Source organism: Arvicola amphibius, chromosome 12 (assembly GCF_903992535.2).
Source record: "Arvicola amphibius chromosome 12, mArvAmp1.2, whole genome shotgun sequence".
NCBI lineage: Eukaryota > Metazoa > Chordata > Mammalia > Rodentia > Cricetidae > Arvicola > Arvicola amphibius.
The window spans coordinates 147,090,337-147,111,159 of NC_052058.2; the positions used below are offsets into that span (position 1 = coordinate 147,090,337).

Sequence of the window (20,823 nt, forward strand, 5' to 3'; positions counted from 1 at the left end):
GAAGACTTCCTGTTGTTGGTGTTCTTGCACGGGTCTGTAACGTGTAGGTTTAGCTGGGCACGGATGTCGTTGGAGGATATTATGAGTAGTGGTAAGTGTATCAACAGGCAGGGCAGAGGGAACCCAAGGACCTGTTCTGGAGAAGCAGAGCTGCGGAGTCAGCAGAGTGTGGCATCCATCAGCATCTCTCTCTGCAAGGTTGGAATCAAAGTCAGAAGACACCTGAAGGTTGCCAGACAAGATACAACTTTTACTAAAGGATGGACAATAGGGAAGGAATGCATTTGAGACAGAAGTTATGAGTATGATTACATGTGTCAGGGTTCTTAGAGGAGCAGAACCAATAGAATAAATATATATTACAAGGAGGGGGTTATTAAATTAGTTCACATAATGTGGCTGGGCTAGCCTGACAATGGCTGTCTACATGCTGTTATGTCTGAGAACCCAGTAGCCGGCCAGCATGTGAGGATGCTGTGCCACTCTGGTGCGGAAGTCCTGGAGGATTCCTGAAGAGCAGGTGTTTTCAGTCGACTCCGGTAAGCCAAAGCAGCAGGTTTCCAATGTCAGCTTCACCATAACCCCGTGACAGACCCGAGACAGAAACTTCCTGTCTGAAGGACAATGAAGTAGCAAAAGGAAGCTTTCCATCCAAACAGCCTAGGGCTTCCTAAGCTTCAGAAACTTTGTAAGCTAATTTAAACTAGGTTGGGGGGGGGGCAATTTTTGCATAGGAATCAATGATTCTATCTTTCCAGAGACATACTCTTGCCTGGACTGTTGCATAAACTGGACACAGAGAACCCTCAGAGAGAGGACTGCTGAACTTGCCTAAAGGTGAGTTGGTCTTTTGGGGTTCCTATTCATGAAAGAGTCTGTGGGACATTCTGCAGGACACAGAAAAAAGTGACTGAATTGTCTTTGAATTTTCTTGCTTCATGGAAATGTCTGCTGGATACTTATGGGCCTGAAGGTCGAAGATGGATGCCCCAACCATACAAAGAACTTTGGGTGACTATACAGGCAGCGAGATGTCTCTGTCATTTCTAGAGTTTGGAAGTTGCTTACTTCTTGTTTACTTAGGTAATATTATATCCTTCTGGAGTCTTTGATGGAGTTGAAGATTAGATAATTGTAGTTACCCTCCTCAAGATTTAGCTAAACTCAATTTCAATGCATTATTTAGAAATAGAATGCTTAATAAAACTTTTGTTATATGTTTCTTGCTTAATATTGTTTGTTACTTGTAATTTTATATTTAGTATCTGTTCCTATTGTATAGAGTTGTATTGGGTTTGGTTGGATCTTGCTTAGACAAAAGGGGGAGATGATGGGGAAGCTCAGCCAATCTCATTTGGCTAGGGTGTGGCCGCCTGGGGCCGGGGAAGAAGTAAGGGGATCCAGGTGCTCCCCCCCCACCCTGTTTGCTGGGCCCCGGTCATGTGAGTCTCTCTTTATCCCAATTATTAAAATTATATTCCTTGTTTTTGAGCTGGTCTGGTTAATTCTGACTACCGGTCGACCACGCCCTTCACTTTCACTAAAATGAAAAGCATTGGGAAGACAAATCTTTAAGGTGATGCAAAACCAGCCTGCAGTTATTTGAAGTCCTGGGGAAGGAAGGGTTAGCATTTCTGAGGACCCATGCTTGGTTCTCAGCATCCACATGGGCAGCTCACAAACACCAGTCCCTTCAGCTCCAGGGAGTCCAAATCTCTCTTCTGACCTCCTTTGGAACCAGCACACACATGCACAAACACACACACACACACACTTACACATTTTAAAAATGAAAAGAGAAAGCAGGTAAATGAGAAAGTGGTGAAATCAGTAGGTTCAAGTGTGGTGGTGGTGACGGAGAGGTAGGACAACGTCATAACAATGTATCTGGGTCAATGATCGTATTTGTTTTATAGCTCAGGATAAGAGGCATGAGCAAGTGTGACACGGATAAGGACCAATAGCGTGAAGCGGGACGTTTGCATTATAAAATGAATTTCTGGAGCAGCCTGGAATAAATGATGTAATAAGCTTGAGAATGAGATGGTAAAACTCTTCAGAGAGAAGGCTATTAACACCAAGAACGACCCAGTAGAATAGGTCTGTTTACAAACCCCAAATTAGACACCCTTTGGATTTGGACAGAGAAGTTTAACTTTGTACACATTTACACTGGAGGACGACTAGTTCTGAATTCTCGGTTGAGACGTTTAGTCTTATGCTATGAGCAGCAGTGAGTCATTGAAGATTTGGAACTGCAAAATGAACAGCCAGGGATGTACCTAAGCAAGGAGGCTGGGAGAGGGATGTCTCAGTGGATAAAGTCCCTGCTATGCAAACACGAGACCCGAGTTCAGACCCTCAGCCCCCGTGTAAAAGGACTGGTGCCCTAGAAACTAGTACCAGGCTGGGCAAAGGCAGTCTGATTCCTGGAACTCATTGCCCATAGAATCTAGCCAACTGATGCCCTAACAAAGCAAGATGGCCAGGTTAACTGAGAGGATAACTGCCCTTGCCACCAAGCCTGAGTTCAAGCCCCAGAACATGCATGGTGGGGAGAAAACTACCTCCCCCAAGTCATCCTCTGATCTGTAAGCACACTCACTCCAATCCCCCCCCAAAAGTATAAAAGTTGCAGAGTGACTGTGGGGTGTCAACCTTTGGCCTCCACATGTGTTGAAGGAAGAAAATTGTTCATTTCCAGGACCCCGAGACTCCCGAAATAACCACACAGAAACTGTACTAATTACATCAATGCTTGGCCCATTAGCTCTTGCTTCTTATTGGCTAACTCTTACATATAAATTTAACCCATCTCCATTAATCTGTATATGCCACATGGCAGTGGCTGACCAGGTAAAGTTCCTGCGTCTGCCTCTGGTGGGACTACATGGCTTCTCTCTAACTCTGCCTCCTTTCTCCCTGCATTTAGTTTAGTGTTCCCCCGCCCAGCTCTGTTCTGCCCTGCTCTGCTATAGACTCAAGACAGTTTCTTTTTTTCTTTTTTCTTTTCATTAATTGATGAGTTTACTGGGGTAATTTAAGGACCATAGATAAAGGATCATTTACATGAGCTTGGGTAAATCAAAAGATTCTGAATCTTCAAAAATCTTATGAATTGTGTCTCAAATCCAATTAGTAAACAGTTGGTAGTATCTGTTAGTGCCATACCACTATTACACCATTAAAAACATCTTACTTGGCATATTATATACCATATAGGTTTACCAATGAAAAGGACAGTTAACAAACTGAATTGTATTGCCCAAAACTGTATATATTAGCCATAACTTCACATTATTAGTTTTAGCTTGGTAAGTTCCTATATGCTGGAAACAAGACAGTTTCTTTATTAACCAATGGTATTCACCAAATACAGAGGGGAATCCCACATCACCTCCCCTTTTCTGTTTACATGAAAAGGAAGGTTTTGACTTTAACATAGTAAAATTACATACAACAAAACAGTTATGAAGCAAGAATTATAGTTACAATATTTATATCTACGTTATCTAACTAAGAAAAACTATGACTATAAAATTTTCAACTCCATCAAAGACCCCAGAAGAATATACTATCACCTAAGTAAACAGGAAGTAAGTACATTGTAAGCAACTTCCAAAACTCTAGAATTGACAGAGACATCTTGCTACATGGACAGTCACCCAAAGTTCTTCTGTACTGTTGGGGCATCCATCTTCAGCCTACAGGCCCAAAGTATCCAGCAGACTTTTCCATTAAGCAGGAAATTTCAAAGACAGTTCTACCTATATTGGCAGTTTGTCAGTCACTTTCTTCTGTGTCCTGTAGAATGTCTAGCAGACTCTTTCATGAAACAGGAACCCAGAAGGATCATCTCACCTTTAGGCAAGTTCAGCAGTCATTTCTCTGTGGGTCCTACATGTGCAGTTCAACCAACATACCATCAAGCAGCCCAGGCAAGAGCAGTTTCTTGCCCAAATGGTTATCCAACTCCATAAGGAACCTCTTTGATACCCATCTTCCTCTTGAAGTAATTGGTGCTGCCAGGAGCAGATGTATCTCATTGTCATGAAAAGTCGTAAGTTCCTAAAACATTTTAAATGCCATATGCTGTAGTCTTTGAAAATTTCGAAAAATGCCTATCCATGGCCGGGTGGTGGTGGCGCACACCTTTAATCCCAGCACTCGGGAGGCAGAGGCAGGTCGATTTCTGTGAGTTCAAGGCCAGCCTGGTCTACAAGAGCTGATTCCAGGGCAGGCTCCAAAGCTACAAAGAAACCCTGTCTCAAAAAACAAACCAAACCAAAAAAAAAATGCCTATCCATCTGAAATACATCTGTTCAACCAGAAAATCTAATTAATGTGACTACAAGCTTGATATTATATTATAAATGATTATCTATTAACCTATATTTCTTAATTATACATTACATTTTTAAATGAGCTACACAAACACAATACCTTAATCAAGGGCAGAAATATATGCATATATATACGTATGTGTGTATGTATGTATATATATACATATATATATATGTGGGGGGGCCCAACTCACATGCACACAAAATCATATGTGTAACACACACACAAAGAGAAAGAGAGAGACAGAAAGAGATACAAAGAGAGATACACAGAGAGAGATAGAGAGATAAAAACAAAGAAAAAGAGAGATAAATTTGTATTTTTATTCTACACTCTGAGTTCCTCAAAGCCATCTGACTAGTGAGACTGGCCATACCTTAAAGCTCTGGGTTCGACTGAGAGACCTTGCTTCACTGGATAAGGTGGGGGGATTGATTGAGGATGGGTCCTAATATCAACCCGAGCCTCCATGTGCATGTCCATGCCCATCCACACATGTCCCATATACATGCAAACAGGCTTGCATATACACGCACGATACACACATCTATGAAAAATGGAAAAAGGAAAACAACAAAAAAGACAAAACTGGCTCAAGCCGTGCAGAAACTACTCATTTTCAACAGTTGGGTGGACATGGCTTTCAATTTTTAAAATTTATTACATTAATCATGTGTGTGTTATGTATGCGTGTACACATGCTCATGCCGCGGTATGCGTGGCCGTCAGAAGATAGCTTTTGGCAGTCCATGTTTCCCTTCCACCATGGCGAATCTGTGATGAAACTCAGGTCACCAAGTTTGACAGCAAGTACCTTAACCTGTTGAGCCATCCGGCCAGACCCATCCTCTCTCTTTTATTTTACTCTGTGTCTACTTGTTTTCATATTTAAGGTTATTTCTTTTAGCCCAAGCTGATCCTAAACATGTAATGATCTTTTTTTAACTACACCTCGAACTCCCAAGTGCTAGGATTGCAGGCCTGCATCGCCACTCCCAGCTCGGGTTCTCCTCCTTAATAATACAACCTCTATAAAGTGTTAGAAAAAATAAAACACTGAAGATGAAAGCAAATCTAAAGGAGAAAAAAAAATCTCCAAGCAAACCTGGGCTTAAGCTTCATGTGAGTCGCTGGAGTCCATTTCCACTAAGTGATGTTTAAGGCTCAAAAAACACGGTGTTTCTCTAACTCCAGCTTCAGAACCCTACCATTATAAATAATTGGGGATAATTATGAGAGCAGCTGAATAAACTGGGGAAGACTGGGCATAAAGAGCAAAGCAATAGGAGGAAATGTGTAACACAGAGCCTGCCCATAAATCTCCCTGGAGTCACAGTGACAGCCTTCCCCTCCACACTGGAACCTGTTTGGGGTGTATCCCAAACCAAACCTAAACAAATAAAAACAATGTTCTTCCCCCAAAGTGACTGTTTGTCTTTATAGTTACTAGGCACTAGTGGAGTGTCCTCGGACTTTTTTCTACACTGAAAGTGACACTTCTCTGATTCTGAGAAATACAGCAGTAATGTTGAGGTCAGGGTGGTCCCTTAATCCTGAAGTCGTGTTGTGATTCTCTCTTCACTAGGCTGGCAGCCCTCAATCCTGTACCACGTCCAACACAATGATGGTAGAAGGCCAATAGGGTCCAAGGGACAGCCATAAGCCTACATATTGCTGGAAAAGTTACAGAGAAAAGAAAGGTTTTCAGAAATTAAATAAATTGTTCTGTCAATAAGTGGCACATCTGGTGTGTATTAATCAAAGGCTGGGATGCCTCAGAGAGAGGAGTGGGTGGCTGCCATGGCTGCTGGGGAGGTTAATACAAGATAAGGAACACTTGGTTAGGGATTCTCTATAATAATTGTGATAGGTTCATGTTTCCTGACATTCCCCCCACCCCGTGTGTGTGTACATGTACAAATATGGGTGTGGAGATCAGAGGGCAACCTCTATCGTTATACTTCCAGTACATTCCACTTACTGTTTGAGATAAGGTCTCTCACAACCCTGGAACTTTACCAGATAGGCTAGGTGGGGAGCTTTACGGATCTGCCTGTCTGCTTCCCTGTCTCCCTGTTACTAGAATTACAGATGCACCAAGCCATGCCTGATTTTTACATGGGCTCAGGGGATCTGAGCTAAGGTCCACATCCTTGCAAGGCAAGTGATTTAGGGACCATTTCCCAGCCCTGCGTTTTTCTAATATTACGTTTACCAAACCAAATTGACTCCAATACATTGTCTCTAAACAGGGAAACTGAAGGAGTTAAAGGGGGCAGAAGATTTGCGCTGTGCCAGACAGCAGGCTAAGGGTTATCCACAGGCTGTTGTGTGTATCAAAGCTGTTGACCTTGAGTGAACTCTCTACCGAGAAAGAATTTGGGACTCCTAGCCAGGAGGTGGTGGCACATGCATTTAATCCCAACACTTGGGAGGCAGAGACAGGCGGATTTCTATGAGTTCCAGGACAGGCTCCAAAGCTACAGAGAAACCCTGTCTCTAGAAAAACCAAATAAATAAATAAATAAATAAATAAATAAATTTGAGAATCCAAGACTTAACCCAAGCTCCAATTGCTTCTTTCTGTTTCCTATGAGGAGAACTTAAATCAGGTTAGACTCCTGATGCCCTCACTAATCAGCATGGCTACTATAGAGAATTATGCACAATGGATACCAAGGTTTCTAAAATTATTAATATTGTCAGCCACCTGAAAATAATAATTGCAATGCTATTCAGTAGACATTTACCTGCAAAACAACATATAGCCCTAGCCATTTGTTTAGTTCATACGTACAAAATGACTGAAATGTATTACAGGAATGTATCCTGAGCCTGGCTCCGTTGATTTACCAGCCTTCACAGAACATCCATTCTGCAGACAAGATCGACACTCGAGTCTTAAGAGGAGGGAGGAAGAGGAGAAGAGAGAGGCTGACCTGAAGGAAGACCCGTGCCTAGGCTACTCTAGATTGGGATACCTGGTATTGTGGTGCACACTTTTAGTCCCAACAACTCAGGAGTACAAGACAAACAGATTTCTGTGAGTTCGAGGCCAGTCTGGTTTGCACAGTGAGTTTTAGGATAGCCAGAGAGACCCTGCAAAAAAAAGGAAGGAAGGAAGGAAGGAAGGAAGAAGATTTGACAGCTTTCCCCTAGTTTTCAGGTTTCAGTTCCTGGCAGATAAACTGTACCAACTGGTGGCAGGGTGGCAGTGGGACTTGGGGCACTCTGCCTAATCTTCCTAAACCTTTATTACTTATAAGATGCCCCCATTGTCATAGACTCAGCATAAGGGTTTTTATGAAGAACAAGTGAGATAAAAATGCAAGTGAGAGACAGTCAGTATAGGTGTTATGGTCTGCAGCACACATTTAGGTTTAGAAGTAATGCCCAGTTAGAGCACACAACAGCAAGGGACTGGGGGAAAGAGATGAGCGGTAGAATTTGTCCTTAGCATGTGAGATGCTCTGGGTTTGGTCCCCAGCACAAAAACAAGGAAACAAGCAAGCAACAAAAAACACAGATCAATGTCTTCTGCCGGTCAGACCCCTAAGAGTCAATTTTATTATAAGGGTACTAACTTCCCCAATGGGCTACTCTACTGATCAGCTAGTAGATAAATCGACTATTAGGAGGTGGAACATAGTTGGAAGAAGCAGGTCACTAGTAACACTCTTCTGAAGGCAATATCTTGACCCCAGCCCCTTTCCTGTTCATTTTTCCACTTCTTGGCTACCAAGGACGACTTGGCTCTGCTGCTATGCTGTTTTGCCCCACCATGTAACAATGTACCCAGCCAAGTCCACACTGCAGTCTCTGAGATGCTGAGTCAGAATACACATCTTCTCCTTCAAGATCTCACTAAGTAGCCCAGGCTGGCCTTGAACTCTCACTCCTCCTGTCCCAGTATCTCAAGTACTCATCACATCCAGCTCTTTGTTCTTATCTAGCGTTTTGCCACAGCAACGGGAAGCTGAACAAACACGGAATCAACCACTCTGATAGTTCTTGAGCAATAGAGTAGCTTCCAGCCTTTTGAACACTTGAAATAGAGCTAATCTGAACTGAGACGACGTGTTATAGATTTGAAGCACACCAAGCTTTATTTTGAAGACTTGGTACACCAAAAAGAAGGTAAAATACCTAATTAATTATTTTATGTGGATTTCATGCTGGAAAAGTATTTAGATTACATTTAACTAAATAAAATTAGTATTAAGGGTAATTTTATACTGTTTCCTTTTTTTTAATGTGAATACAAAAAACATTAAGCAATATACATCTGTGCCTTTGTTTTGTTTTGTTTTGTTTTTTGGTTTTTCGAAACAGGGTTTCCCTGTAGCTTTGAAGCCTGTCCTGGAACTAGCTCTTGTAGACCAGGCTGGTCTCGAACTCACAGAGATCCGCCTGCCTCTGCCTCCCAAGTGCTGGGATTAAAGGCGTGCGCCACCACCGCCCGGCACATCTGTGCCTTTGAATTTCCAAAGAAAGTCTTTCATTACCCATGCACTTACAACCCTGCCCTAAGAGAGACTTTCTCTGATTAATTGTTCTTCTAGGATACATCTTCTGTGTTTCCTACCTGGACTCGGCTCTCATTTGGATCTGGGATCCAAAGACCCACGTGTTGAAGGTCTAAGCTTGGAAGGTGCTGGAACTTTTCCTGGGGTGGGGGCAACAAAAGATAAGCCACCCGTGGTGTGTTCTTGAAGAGAAAATCTGGGCCCCAAATCCACCCTTGCGTCTCTTGCTTCCTGAACTGAAATCTTGAAACCTGTAAGTCAAAGCAGACAAACCTTTTTATTGACTTGTTTGGGTGTTTTTGCTGAAGCCGGGTATTACTATGGAGCCCAAACTGGCCTTGAATTTCAGCCGTTCTTCTGCCTCTGCCTACTATGTCCTGGGATTATAGGTGTGTGCCACCATGCCTAGTGACTTTTCTCCTGTTAAGATGACCACCTCAGTTATTCTCCCACAATAAGGGGAAACTGAGAAATACAAATACCTTCTTCTCTAAATCATCAGCCTCCAAGTAGACATACTATTCTTCGTGTCTCTTACTCTCAGAATTTGTTAAAAATTCTTTTTAGATTTATTTTATTTTCTGTGCATGAGTTTTTGTTTTGGTGTGTGTGTGTGTGTGTGTGTGTGTGTGTGTGTATGTGTGTGGCCTATATGTGTGTATACGCACCATGTGTATGTACACATCTGGAACCTGCAGAGGTTACTGGAACTGGAGTTATGGACGGCTGTAAGCTACTATATGGGTGTTGGGAACTGAACTTAGATTCTCTGGAAGAACAACAGATGATCTTAATCACTGAAGCATTTCTCCAGTCCCGGTATTTACTTTTTTTGTTTGTTTGATTTTTGAGACAGGGTTTATCTGTGTAACAGCTCTGGCTGTCCTGAAACTTGCTTTGTAGACCAGACTGGCTTTGAACTCACAGAGATCCATCTCCCTCTGCCCCCTAAGTGCTGGGATTAAAGGCTTACACCATCTCCTGGTCTGTATTTGCTTTTTAAAAGATACTTAGACATTTGGTCTCTGGTTTGCTCTCTTGTTTCCCTTGCTTGACTGTAAGTTCCTTGAGGATAAGACCCTTATCCTTCTCCTGTAACCCCTGGACCAAAGTTAATGCTTGACACACAATAAATTTTCAACAGTTAATTGCTAGCAGGTGACAGAACTGACCAGGCATCACCAGATCATTATAGTGGTGCATCAATTAAGGATCCTTGTGGGTGTAAAACAGTACAGCCCTCTGCTCTGACTTTATAGGCTTATGTAATTGAAACCCTGTATTTGTTCCCACCTCAGACACTGCTGGATTCATTCATTTTACCTTCCTACAGTGGTAAACTCCTAGAGATTCTAAGTGTTCCTTCCTCATGGCAACATGATTCTGACAAGCATGTTTTCAGACTAATTTCAAAGCAAAGGTTCTAAGCAAGAAAGGCCCTGATAGTCCAAATGTGTGTGTGTGTGTGTGTGTGTGTGTGTGTGTGTGTGTGTGTGTGTAAAACTTAGCTATCCTACCCCTGATCAGATTGGCTGGGGTTCTGTGTCCAGCCCTGACCCAATCTCAGTAACCTATGAATAAGGTGTATCTTTTGCTGGTAGGCAGAGTGCTAAGACCAAGGAATTGGGGATGTGGTAGAGTTGGCTTTACACTAAACAAAGGGCCAAAAAGAGAAGTAGGAAAAAAAACATCAAGATTCTGTTTCTACCACAAAAGCAAGAAAACATACAGCGCTACATAAGAGCCCTGGGACAAGCTTGTTCCAGCATTATCTTTTATGAGAGTAGACATTTCAGGAACTGTGGGGCCTCAGAGAAGCTTTTGTTCTTCTCTGTTGACTTTTTTTTCTTTATCCTTTGCTTTGGTATTGCCAGGGACTGTAAAAAAGGGTTTATTTTTGTTAGGTTTTTAGGTATAACAGCCTTGTAAATAAAATTGAAAGCTACAAGTCAACTGGAGAGATAAAAAAATCTACCCGCTGCTTGATAAGGCCCTGACATCTTTCCTAGCTTACAACGTATTCAGAGAAAGTCAGGCTGATTAAACCTGAAACTACTTTCTTTGAAAGTGAGGCCCCACTGGAGAGCTATGTGGTGCACTCTGAAGACCAAACCTTTAGTGTCAGGGTCATTTAGCTGGAACGTGCTCCCATAGTAGCTTTGTGTAGTTACTCATGCACAACTTTTATTGAGTCCTTATTGTGTGCCAGGTACTGTTATAGGCAAAGGAGTGGAGGGGTAAAGGGAGCTGTCGCCAGGCGGCTCATGCCACAGTGAAGGAGATGACCAGTAGATACACAACATAAATATTTTTAGGTTAGAATATTTCACATGAAAAAAAATGAGTAAGATAAAGAGACATTTCTTGGGTGAACAAGAAATTCTTTATTCATTATTATCTATTTTCCCTCTTTTTTAAACATCAAAATCCTGTGCTCAAAAAAGAGTTATATATGTATGTGTAAGAACCTGCATGTGTGTATGTCCACAGAGATACATGTATGTGCCTAGTGCCCAAAGAGACCAGAAGAGGGCATTGGAGCTCCCTGGAACTAGAATTAAAGGTTGCTGTGAGTTGCTATGTTGGGTGCTGGGAACTGAACCCAGGGCTTCTGCAAGAATAGCAGGTCCTCTTAAACACTGAACGATAACTCCAGTCCTTCATTTTTTTTTTTTTTTTTTTTGGTTTTTTCGAGACAGGGTTTCCCTGTAGTTTCTAGAGCCTGACCTGGAACTAGCTCTTGTAGACCAGGCTGGCCTCGAACTCAGAGATCCGCCTGCCTCTGCCTCCCGAGTGCTGGGATTAAAGGCGTGCGCCACCACCGCCCGGCCAGTCCTTCATTTTTCTTTTAAGTTGCCTGCTACACAATTAGCAGGCAACCATTGTACATATTGATGGGTAAAGTAAGACAGTTTCTTTAAAAGTTATTTTCCGTGTGTGTGTGTATGTGTGTGTGTGTGTGTGTGTGTGTGTGTGTGTACACACATGTGTACAGGTGTCTACAGAGACCAGAAAAAAAAACAATGGATCCCTTGGAGCTAAAATTGCAGACATCCGTGATATACGCATTGTATATGCTGGGATCTGAATTCCAGTTATCTTGATATGATACAACAGCAAGCATTCTTAACCACTAAGCTGTCTCTCTGGTCCTAAGGTTTCATTTTTTTTTATGGTTGACTATATCACATATATAGGTTGTATTCTTTATCCATTCTTCTGTTGATGAACTCCTGTGTTTATTCCATCTCTTGGCCACTGGAAATAGTATTCCAGTAAACATGGATGTTCAGGTAACTACTTTGTATCTTAATCTCATTTCTTCTTGATACATACTCAAGCAGTGAAACAGCCACGTCATATGTTAGTCAATTTTCAGCTTTCTAAGAACTTTCCGTCCTGCTTTCTGTAATGACAGCAATAGCTTCCATTTGAGAAAGGGTTACTTTAGAAGGGGTCCAGCTAACTTTTTGCTATTGTAACATGACATTGTCATCTACAAGTGCACCGAGTCTTTGTCATAGCTATTCTACACAGTTGGTGTAGATGAATCCAATCACAGTGGCAGCAAGCCCTAACTGCAACAAAGATGACATGTTTTAGGCAATAGTCATATACGTGAGCATGCATATGGGCAAAACCTTCCAGGACTGCAATTGTGTCTAAATGTGTAACAGGTGATTTTAATGTCTGTAAGAGTATGTGTAAAACATTCCAACAAGGGTTTTGTTTTAAATTACATGTGTTTACTTATTTGTGTGTGTTTATGTGTGTGCTTGTGTACATGCCCATGCCGTGGCACTTGTACGGAGGTCAGAGAAAAACCTTGGAGTCACTTCTCTCCTTCCACGACATAGCTCCAATGATGAAGATCAGGTCATCAGGCTTGGCGGCAGGAGCCCTTACTTCCGTGGTTCTCAACCTTCCTAATGCTGCGACCCTTTAATACATTTCCTCATGTTGTGTTGACCCCCAACCATAATTATTATATACCTGTATTATAGCATACAGGTATGTTACTTCATACCTGTAATTTTGCTACTGTTACATAATATAAATATCTGATATGCAGGATATCTGATATGTGACCCATGTGATATGGTCATTGGAACCCCAAAGGAGTCATGACCTACAGGTTGAGAACCACTGCTTTATCTGATGAGCTATCTTGCCGGCCTCAAACAAGGGAGTTTGATTTTATTTATTTTCACATTTCTTTAATATGTGTGTATACAGGTGTGTGTCAACAAAGGATTTTAATGAAAAAATTTTCTTCATCCATGCTGTTGTTTGTTCAATGTACTGGTTTTATCATGATACTGAATAAATGTCATTTTAAAAAGGATCTGTTAAGGAGTTGTGGTGGCATATACCTGTAATCCCAGTGCTAGGGAAGTAGAGGCAGGAGGATCAGGAGCTCAAGACTGTCTTCGAGCAACTTTGAGGCCAGCCTGAGCTACAAGAAATCTGTGTTCAAAAAAATAAAACAAAACCAATAACAAGCAAAAAATGAGCCATGTTCATGTTATGTGCTCTGAGATCCTCCTGGAAAACTTTCTCAACATGGAATTCCATCAGGGTGGTGCCAGGCTGAAAGTTGTTTACGGTCAGCTTCGGTAGAGAAACTATTTGTCTTCAGGAAGCTTGTGTACTTGAAGTGACCCGAATGAAGTCAGAGAACTTGGTTATGAATCACGTATAAAGGCAGGCACATTAGAATAACACCAAATTTTTCAGTGGAAACTCTGATATCCAGAAAGGCCTGGACAGATTTTCTACAAAATCTAAGAGAACAAAGACACCCACCCAGATTACTTTAGCCAACAAAACCATCAATTAAAATAGATGGGGAAAAACATTCTATGACAAAAACAAAAAACAAAAACAAAAAACCCAAAAGACTAAAACAGTTTCTGTCAATCCAGCTCTACAGAAGGCCCTAGAAAAAAAGTTTCAGTCTGAAGAAATTAACTACACCCAAGAAGAAACAAGAAATAATCCGAGAATAGTAAGTCAAAAGAGGGTTGGAAAACCACACCATAAGAACAAAATAGCAGGAATCAATAAGAATAGTTCATTGATAACATTCCACATTAATTGTCTCAATTCCACAATAAAAAGGCACAGACTAACAGATTGGATTTAAAAAAACACATGATACAGACTGAAGAAGTGGCATGGGGTTAAGAGTACTGGCTGCTTTTGCAGAGGCCCCAGGTTCATGTCCTAGTGATGTGGGAAGTCCTACTGTATATGTGTTGCTTTTATTGGTTAATGAATAAAGAAACTGCTTTGAGCCTATGGCAGGGCAGAAAAGAGCTAGGTGGGGAAAACTAAACTGAATGCTGGGAGAAAAGGAGTTGGTGGCAAGGAGAAGCCATGTAGCCTGATGGAACTTTACCAGGTAAGCCACAGTCACATGGTGATACACAGATTAATGGAGATAGGTTAGTTCAGGATATAAGAGCTAGCTAGCAATGCACTTAAGTGACTGGCCAAACAGTGATTTAAATAATATAGTTTTCTGTCGGGAGTCTGGGTGGCCAAGAAATGAACAAGCAGCCTCCTGCTACATTCTAGCACCCAAGTGGCAGTTCACAATTGTCTATAAATCCAGCTCCAAATGCCCTCTTCCAGCCTCCATGGGACACACACACACACACACACACACACACACACACACAATTTAAAAATAATTTAAAAATAACATGATCCATCTTTTGCTGCATCCAAGAAATATGCCTCACTATTAAAGATAGACAACATCTCAGCATAAAGATGGAAAAAGATTTTCTAAGCAAATGAATCTAAGAAGCAAGTAGTTGTAGCCATTTTAATATCTTATAACATAGTCATCAAACAAAAACTAAATGGAATAGATAGGGAATAACAGTATAGATTCATTAAAGGAAGATCCATCAAGAGAATATTGCAATTGTAATTATTTATGTACCAAACACAGGGCACCCAAACTCATAAAACAAACATTACTACAGCTAAAATCACATATTGACCCTCACACAATGATAGTGGATGACTTCAGTACCCTACTCTTGCCAATAAACAGGTCATCCAGAAAAAACTAAACAGAGGAATGCTGGAGTTAAGTAATATCATAAATCAAATGGACCTACCAGATGTCCACAGAACATTTCACCCAAACACTGAAGAATATATTTTCTTCTCAGAAGTCCATGGAGCTTTCTCCAAAATTGATATCATACTAGGACACATTGTAAGTCTCAACAAGTACAAAAAATTGAAATAACATCCTGTATTCTATTTGACCACCCTGGATCGGATTGGATATCAGTGACAGCAGAGACGATACAAAGTAGTGGAAACTAAACAACTCACTGCAGAATGAAAAATGGATCAAGACAGAAATCAGCTGGAAATGAAAACCTTTTGTCACTTGAATGAGAACGAAGACACACATAAGCAAACCTATGAGACACAATGAAGACAGTTCTAAGAGGCAAGTTCACAGCACTAAGTGCCTACTTAAACATTTGAGAATTCTCATATTTGTCACTTAACAGCACATCTGGAATTTCTAGAACAAGAAGAATTAATACTCCAAAAGAATATATGGAAAGAAATTCAGGGCTTAAGTCACTGATCTAGTAACAAAACAAAAATACAAAGAATCAATGAAACAAAGAATTGGTTCTTGGAGTTTGAAGAAAATCAATATAATTGACAAAGCATTAGTCAAATTGACTAAAAGACAAATTGAGATCTTGGGACAACTCTCACCAAGAAAGTGAAAGACTTGTATGATAAGAACTCTAAGGCATTGAAGAATGAAATTGAAGGGGACATCAGAAGATGGAGCAATCTCCCATGCTCATGGGTCAGTAGGACTAACATTGTGAAAAGGGCTACCCCACAATAGCAATTCTTAATAAAAAGAATAAATTCAAGATTGTTTTAGATATTCTGAGTTTTTGTGTTTCCATACAAAGTTGAAGATTTTTATTTTCAATTTCTGTGAATAACTGTATTAAAATTTTGATGGTTATTATGTTGAATATATAGTGTACACTGGAGAAAAGATATCATCTTCAACAAATGGTGCCAGTCAAACTGAATGGCTGCTTACAGAAGAATGAAAATAGGTCCCTCGCTATCACTCTGCAGAAAATTCCACAAGGATCAAGAACCTCAATATAAGATCTGATATCCTGAATCTGATAGAAGAGAAAATGGAGAGATAGACTTGAACTCATCAGCACAGAGGAAGAATTTCTGAACAGAACACTGATAGCACAGGCATTAAGACCAATTAATAATAAATATGAGCTCACAAAGCTGAGAAGCTTCTATGTGGTAAAGGACACTATCATTTTGGCAAAGCAGCAGCCAATAGAATAGGAAAAGATCTTTAGAGTTACCAATTAGACATCTGATGGAGAGTTAATATCTAGAATATATAAATAAAAAACTGAACATCAAGAAAACACATAATCCAGTTCAAAAGTGGGGTACAGAACTAAGCAGCAAGCCTTCAAAAAAAATGAAACGCAAATGGCTGATAAGCCTTTAAAGACTTGTTCAACATCCTTAGTCATCAGGGAAATGCAAATTAAATGTACTTTGAGATTTTGTCTTATACCAGTCAGAACAGCCAAGATCAATAAAATAAAGCTCATGCTGTCAATGATGCAGGGAAAGAGTAACACTTATTTATTGCTGGTGCGAGTGCAAACTTGCCTAGCCCTCTGGAAATCAGTGTGGTGGTTTCCCAGGAAGTTATCTACCTCAAGATCAAGCCGAACCATATATATATATATATATATATATATATATATATATATATGCCAAAATACAAAAATACTGGTTCATTCATGTTCATTGCTGTTCTATTCATAATAGCTAGAAAGTGGAAACAGCTTAGATGTTCAACAACCGATGAGGGGCTGATAAAAATGTGATACATTTACACACTGGAATATTATTCAGCTATTAGAAATCAAAAAATTCTCAGGTAAATGGATAGAGCTAGAAGAAGTCATTTCAAGAGAAGTAACATAGATCCCAAAAGATAAATATTGTATGTTTTCTCTCATATGTAGATGTTAGCTTTTAAGCTTTCAGTATGTATGGTATAATCCAAATAACCACAGAGGTTAGATACTAAGTAAGGGGCTGGGGGGAAGGAGAGGATCTCCCAAGGAAGGGGAGATAGAATATATTGTTATGGAGAGACAAAGGGGAAACTAGGAGGATTAAATTGGGAGGGAATGAAGGAAAAGGGTAAAGGAGGGACTATTGGAAGGGACAACTAATACCAAAGGACTTTTGAAAAGCCAATGTGGAAACCTACTACTGTAGAAGCTTCCTAAAGTAATACATGTTTAAAGGAATCTAAGTGGAGTTACCAAATAATAGTGAAGACAACTAGACATTTTATGCCACCAAGTAAAACCTCCAGTGCCAGGAATGGGTGATGTCTTGTTGAGCTCTTGGCCAAAGAGGCCCCATAGAAGCTAAACTTCACAGGCTATTTCTAATGCTACTGATTATTTTCTGATAGTAAGAATCTATTGCTGAAGGTAACATTGACTTCTATCATCAAACATGGAAGAGCGGAGCTAGTGCCTAATTAGAAGCTTCACCTTTATTGATTAGCCATCATGGTACTAGAAGGTATGCATAATACCATAAAAGAAAGGCAATCATCAATATTACTGAGTGACCTGTTTCTAGTTTAATAGTTTAATAGTGGCACCAATGTTATGGGAGCAACCAACCACTTTGTGATTCCTTGAGATGGAACTCATACCTACACTGCTAACGTGGCTAAGAATCTCTAACTGGCATGTCATGGGCCTAGGAGAAACCTACTGTTATTATTCTAATAAAGGAACATAGCAATAAAATGACTCCTAATGACATCTGGCTGTACTTATAGATCAGTGCCTGATCCAATCCACATCAGGGCAGCATCTTTTTGTAGTAGCTGGGAGTTAACAAAGAGATCCACAAGTGCACAATGTGGAGAAGGTGACAGACCTTGGGGCATTCCGTCCTAAATGGTTTGGATCAAACCCCTCCCCACAAGGCTCAGGGAGATATGAGGAAGAGGAGGCAGAAGCATTAAGAGTCAAAGGTGATGAATGGCTTCCAGGAACAATAGACTGAGGTACGTATGAACTCATGCAGACTATGGCAGCATACACAAAATTTGCACAGGTTCAAGTTGGATGCAGTCCAAGCACTGAGAGGGGGAAGTGGTCATGGGCTCCCATTTTGCTTTGTTTTGACTTTTTGGAGGTGAAGGGAAGGAACTCTTATTTGTGTTTTGATGGTTTGATTTCTATTTTTGTGTTTTTTAATTTTTGTCTTTGTTTTTGAAAGAAAGAGAAAAAAGAACATAAAGTTATGTGGGAATAGTCTCTGAATTAAATTTCTTTTTTACAACAATCAAGTTGGGTGCGTGGTGGGGGGGAGGATATAGGATGAATTGGGGGAAAACAAGATCAAAATATATTATATGAAGTTTTTTCTTTAATTCAAAAAGCATTTTGAAAGAATGAAAGCACAATGTAGCAAGAGAAATGTCTGGTACAGCCATTGAGTACCCATAGTACCCTCTGTTGGGTAGGTGCGGGGATGGTGGTGGGCTAGCCTGAATTAAAACTTCCCAATGGCAGTGATTTTCATTTTTTCAGCTCCGTACCTTGTACTAGCAATTTTAAAAAAATGACTTTAGTAATGAGATGAATCTTTTCATATAATTCTTTGAAAACTTCATACATTCATATAGCATATTTTAAAGATGTTCACCATTCCTCTCAACTTCTTATTTTTTTCCTTTAAAACATTATAATTTGCCGTGTTCAATTTGTTCTGCCTGTATATGCACGGATGTGAGGCTATGCACTGAGGCATGGCTGACCAAAGCGGGTCTGATCTTTAAAGGAAACTGACTCTCCCTTCCTCATAAACCCCACCCTCCAAAGGGCCATTCATCTTAGGGGTACAGCTACATGACATTTTCATATTTATAAGTTTATATAACTTAGCTCAAAATACAGAACCAATACTACACGAATTCTGTTCTGTTCCTCCTCAGTCAATACCCTTCCCCAGATAACCATCCTTCTTACTTCAATCAATATAAGTTAATTTGAGCTGCACAGAAAACCTTACATTCCTAGCTTACTATTTATATCCCCAGACCCTTTACAACTTTCTATTGACCAAAGAAATAACATCTGTCAAAATAGTTGGGCATGATAAGCGTGTTTTCCCCTAATAACATATTGCAATATGTAACTATTAGAGAGAAGTTTCTTCTTGTACCAATTAATTTAATCTCTTGGGTCACCATTGGGCACATGTCCATATTTTGTTTCTCCGAAGCCACTAGATGATTTCTTGAAGTCCTTGGCAACTCAAAACCAGTGGTTTTGTGGTGATCAAGTAGCTCAGTCATAAGATACACTGTGATAATCTTCATCCCGTCAACTGGCCATTCACCCCATCCAAGGAACTTGTTAAGTACCTAGCTCTGCTCCACCTTGGACACTAAGAAGACCCCATTTCTTGGTTGGAATTGAAACACAAGAGTAGATTCTGTCAGTGGGTGGTGAGTGTTCCAACTTAGGTAAGCACCAGGCACACGGAGGAAGGGCGGCTTCCGGAGATGGGGCGGATAGGAGAAGGTGGGTGGGCATTTCCCCAGCAGCTGTTGCCAGCCACCCGACTTTGATCACTTTGCCGCCTGGCAGCCGTAGCGTACAGCCTCATCGTTCCTTAGCAACCGGAGCCAACAGCTAGGAAGCTTTCCTATTGGGCTCACGCATGCTGACGGGCAGCCAAGTTGTCCAACCGCAATTCCTAGGCTTGGCCGAGTGCCCCGCCTACTCCCGGTCCGCAGGCAGCGCATGCGCGGGTGGGCCGGGCTGTGTGCAGGGCGGTCGCGGAGCCGGAGGAGCCGCTGCTAAGTGTTTGGACTCGGTCGACACCGCGGTGCTTGCTCCTCGCCCCAGCCGCCGCCGAGTGAGCGGCTGCTTATTGTCCTTCGCCGCCGCCAAGGCGCGGAGCTGCTCCGGCTCGGCTCGCGGGGGAGCCCGGGGAGCCGCACGGTGAGAGCGCAACTTAGTTGAGGGAGTTGAGGGAAGTTTGGGCGTCTGAGGAGGGGGCGCGCGCGCAGCCTCCCCTCCCCCTCGGCGGCCCTCGGCCGCGCGCACGAGCGAGCTGCGGGACTCGGGGGCGCGCGGGCGCGACGCGGGTGGCGGACCCATCGTCCTCCTTCGCATCCGCGTCTGCGGGGTGGGTGGCACGGTCGCCGATCCCAGCCTCCTCGGATCCGGCTGCCCGCTTCAGTGGCTCTTGCTGGGGCTTTTCCTCTGAGAGATGGCTGCTCGGTGGGGCGCGCCACCCTGACGGTCGGTGGCCACGGGAACGAGCTCCCCGGGGCAGTCGAGCGGGGTAAACACTCCGCGCCCCGGGCCGCCTTCGGGGGCTTTTCCGCGCTTTATCCCGGGTCGGGAGACGGGGGGCGCGGCGGACGCTCGGGGAGCTGTGCATTCGGCTCCTCAGCCATCGAGCCATACATAGTACAGCGGCTCGCACTTTCAGACCTAGTCGCTGCTTTGGTAGCTGGGACTCGCGAGACGCATAAAACTGTGATGAGAAAAACTCTCAGTATTCTTCTCGTTAAGAAAGTGTGTACCCCCATCGCCACCCCATCTTACAGCCGAAAGATTGGGTCACAGTATGTTGCTAGACCCTACTGTGAATTCAGGAATTCACAAGGAAAATTGGATTGAGCAGCATTTTGGTGTTAGGTCGTTTGCACTCCATAATGAAGTTATTTTGAGAGTTCATTGCCAAAGTGATGTGCCTCACCCTCTTCTCCCCTTTTATTTCCAGAAGTCGCTTGTTCAGTTTTTTTTTTCCTTTAAACGTTTGGATTGCCCGGGTTAGGTGAATTCTCCAG

The 20,823-nt window shown here is 41.9% G+C and overlaps 1 protein-coding gene across 9 annotated transcripts in view; it reads left to right on the plus strand.

Annotated features, from left to right (window-relative positions):
• The first annotated feature begins 19,800 nt into the window (after positions 1-19,800).
• The window catches only part of Akap13 (A-kinase anchoring protein 13), a 270,998-nt gene continuing 269,975 nt past the window's right edge, over positions 19,801-20,823 (plus strand). For all 9 annotated transcript variants that reach the window (XM_038314009.1, XM_038314012.1, XM_038314015.1 and 6 more), the window contains exon 1: positions 19,801-19,966. The gene's annotated coding sequence lies outside the window, so the exon portion shown is untranslated. The remainder of the gene's footprint in view (positions 19,967-20,823) is intronic.